Consider the following 4,038-nt stretch of genomic DNA (forward strand, 5'->3'; position numbering starts at 1 on the left):
AAAAAAATAGAAAAAATGGCGGGGAGGGGTTCGAATTTCGAAGCCGTCTAACTCCCTTCAATATTAAGTTATAATTTTCAAACTCGGTCCCTAAGTAGGGGTCTATGGTCCAAACATATCTGACGGAGGAAATTTTTATATGTGAATTAAGGGGTGCAGGGGGTGCCGCAAAGTTCTATTGCATAGCTGACTGTGAGAGGTTTTTTGAAGCGAAATTGTGGCAGTCTTCTCGTGTCCGAGTAGTATGGTGGTCAAAACACCGGACTATTAACCGACGGCTGGGGCGAGGGGGCGCAGGTTCGAATCCCAGAATCAGCAACTTATCAGAAAAATTTCTTTTTTTTTTTGCTTCCGCTTATTATGCATTATATTATTTTTTCAATGTGTTTTTCTATATTTTAAAGGTTCCTACATATAGGAAATAATTTTTTTAAATAGGGAAAATGGCGAATAACGGGTGAAAACTGGAAAAATTCAGGAAAATTGCTTAATTTCCATTGTTTTAAATTATTTTTTCAATATATTCGACAGTTTATCATGCGTAAGTTGTTCTATGAGTAGAATCGTGCATCTTTCTTTGTTAAAGAACTCATAATGAAATAATAATAATAAAAAAAATAGGAAAAATGGCGGGGAGGGGTTCGAATTTCGAAGCCGTCTAACTCCCTTCAATATTAAGTTATAATTTTCAAACTCGGTCCCTAAGTAGGGGTCTATGGTCCAAACATTTCTGACGGAGGAAATTTTTATATGTGAATTAGGGGGTGCCTCAAAGTTCTATTGCATAGCTGACTGTGAGAGGACTTTTGAAGCGAAATTGTGGCAGGCTTCTCGTGTCCGAGTAGTATGGTGGTCAAAACACCGGACTATTAACCGACGGCAGGGGCGAGGGGGCGCAGGTTCGAATCCCAGAATCAGCAACTTTTCAGAAATGTTTCTTTTTTTTGTTTGTTTCCGCTTACTATGCATTATATTATTTTTTCAATGTGTTTTTCTATATTTTAAAGGTTCCTACATATAGGAAATAATTTTTTTAAATAGGGAAAATGGCGAATAACGGGAGAAAAGTGGAAAAATCCAGGAAAATTGTTTAATTTCCATTGTTTTAAATTATTTTTACAACATATTTGACAGTTTATCATGTGTAAGTTGTTCTACGAGTAGAATCGTGCATCTTTCTTTGTTAAAGAACGCATAATGAAATAATAATAATAAAAAAAAACAGAAAAAATGGCGCAGTGAGGATCGAATTCCGAAGCCGTCTAACTCCCTTCAATATTAAGTTATAATTTTCAAACTCGGTCCCTAAGTAGGGGTCTATGGTCGAAACATTTCTGACGGAGGAAATTTTTATATGTGAATTAGGGGGTGTAGGGGGTGCCTCAAAGTTCTATTGCATAGCTGACTGTGAGAGGATTTTTGAAGCGAAATTGTGGCACTCTTCTCGTGTCCGAGTAGTATGGTGGTCAAAACACCGGACTATTAACCGACGGCTGGGGCGAGGGGGCGCAGGTTCGAATGCCAGAATCAGCAACTTCTCAGAAAAATTTCTTTTTTTTTTGCTTCCGCTTATTATGCATTATATTATTTTTTCAATGTGTTTTTCTATATTTTAAATGTTCCTACATATAGGAAATAATTTTTTTAAATAGGGAAAATGGCGCATAACGTTTGAAAACTGGAAAAATCCAGGAAAATTGTTTAATTTCCATTGTTTTAAATTATTTTTACAACATATTCGACAGTTTATCATGCGTAAGTTGTTCTATGAGTAGAATCGTGCATCTTTCTTTGTTAAAGAACGCATAATGAAATAATAATAATAAAAAAAATAGAAAAAATGGCGCGGTGGAGATCGAATTTCGAAGCCGTCTAACTCCCTTTTATATTAAGTTATAATTTTCAAACTCGGTCCCTAAGTAGGGGTCTATGGTCCAAACATTTCTGATGGAGGAAATTTTTATATGATAATTAGGGGGTGCAGGGGGTGCCTCAAAGTTCTATTGCATAGCTGACGGTGAGAGTACTTTTGAAGCGAAATTGTGGCAGGCTTCTCGTGTCCGAGTAGTATGGTGGTCAAAACACCGGACTATTAACCGACGGCTGGGGCGAGGAGGCGCAGGTTCGAATCTCAGAATCAGCATCTTCTCAGAAAAATTTCTTTTTTTTTTGCTTCCGCTTATTATGCATTATATTATTTTTTCAATGGGTTTTTCTATATTTTAAAGGTTCCTACATATATGAAATAATTTTTTTCAATAGGGAAAATGGCGATTAACGGGAGAAAACTGGAAAAATCCAGGAAAATTGTTTAATTTCCATTGTTTTAAATTATTTTTACAATATATTTGACAGTTTATCATGCGTAAGTTGTTCTATGAGTAGAATCGTGCATCTTTCTTTGTTAAAGAACGCATAATGAAATAATGATAATAAAAAAAAATAGAAAAAATTGCGGGGTGGGGTTCGATATTCGAAGCCGTCTAACTCCCTTCAATATTAAGTTATAATTTTCAAACTAGGTCCCTAAGTAGGGGTCTATGGTCCAAACATTTCTGATGGAGGAAATTTTTATATGATAATTAGGGGGTGCAGGGGGTGCCTCAAAGTTCTATTGCATAGCTGACTGTGAGAGTACTTTTGAAGCGAAATTGTGGCAGGCTCCTCGTGCCGTGTAGTATGGTGGTCAAAGCACCGGACTATTAACCGACGGCTGGGCGAGGGGGCGCAGGTTCGAATCCCAGGATCAGCAAATTTTCAGAAAAATTTCTTTTTTTTTTGCTTCCGCTTATTTTGCATTATATTATTTTTTCTATGTGTTGTTCTATATTTTAAAGGTTCCTACATATAGTAAATAATTTTTTTAAATAGGGAAAATGGCGAATAACTGGTGAAAACTGGAAAAATCCAGGAAAATTGTTTAATTTCCATTGTTTTAAATTATTTTTACAATATATTCGACAGTTTATCATGCGTAAGTTGTTCTATGAGTAGAATCGTGCATCTTTCTTTGTTAAAGAACGCATAATGAAATAATAATAATAAAAAAAATAGAAAAAATGGCGGGGAGGGGTTCGAATTTCGAAGCCGTCTAACTCCCTTCAATATTAAGTTATAATTTTCAAACTCGGTCCCTAAGTAGGGGTCTATGGTCCAAACATATCTGACGGAGGAAATTTTTATATGTGAATTAAGGGGTGCAGGGGGTGCCGCAAAGTTCTATTGCATAGCTGACTGTGAGAGGTTTTTTGAAGCGAAATTGTGGCAGTCTTCTCGTGTCCGAGTAGTATGGTGGTCAAAACACCGGACTATTAACCGACGGCTGGGGCGAGGGGGCGCAGGTTCGAATCCCAGAATCAGCAACTTTTCAGAAAAATTTCTTTTTTTTTTTTGCTTCCGCTTATTATGCATTATATTATTTTTTCAATGTGTTTTTCTATATTTTAAAGGTTCCTACATATAGGAAATAATTTTTTTAAATAGGGAAAATGGCGAATAACGGGTGAAAACTGGAAAAATTCAGGAAAATTGCTTAATTTCCATTGTTTTAAATTATTTTTTCAATATATTCGACAGTTTATCATGCGTAAGTTGTTCTATGAGTAGAATCGTGCATCTTTCTTTGTTAAAGAACGCATAATGAAATAATAATAATAAAAAAAATAGGAAAAATGGCGGGGAGGGGTTCGAATTTCGAAGCCGTCTAACTCCCTTCAATATTAAGTTATAATTTTCAAACTCGGTCCCTAAGTAGGGGTCTATGGTCCAAACATTTCTGACGGAGGAAATTTTTATATGTGAATTAGGGGGTGCCTCAAAGTTCTATTGCATAGCTGACTGTGAGAGGACTTTTGAAGCGAAATTGTGGCAGGCTTCTCGTGTCCGAGTAGTATGGTGGTCAAAACACCGGACTATTAACCGACGGCTGGGGCGAGGGGGCGCAGGTTCGAATCCCAGAATCAGCAACTTTTCAGAAATGTTTCTTTTTTTTGTTTGTTTCCGCTTACTATGCATTATATTATTTTTTCAATGTGTTTT

The sequence above is a fragment of the Parasteatoda tepidariorum genome, chromosome 11, assembly GCF_982258835.1.
Source record: "Parasteatoda tepidariorum strain Cologne lab strain chromosome 11, Ptep-v5.0, whole genome shotgun sequence".
In the NCBI taxonomy this organism is placed as follows: domain Eukaryota; kingdom Metazoa; phylum Arthropoda; class Arachnida; order Araneae; family Theridiidae; genus Parasteatoda; species Parasteatoda tepidariorum.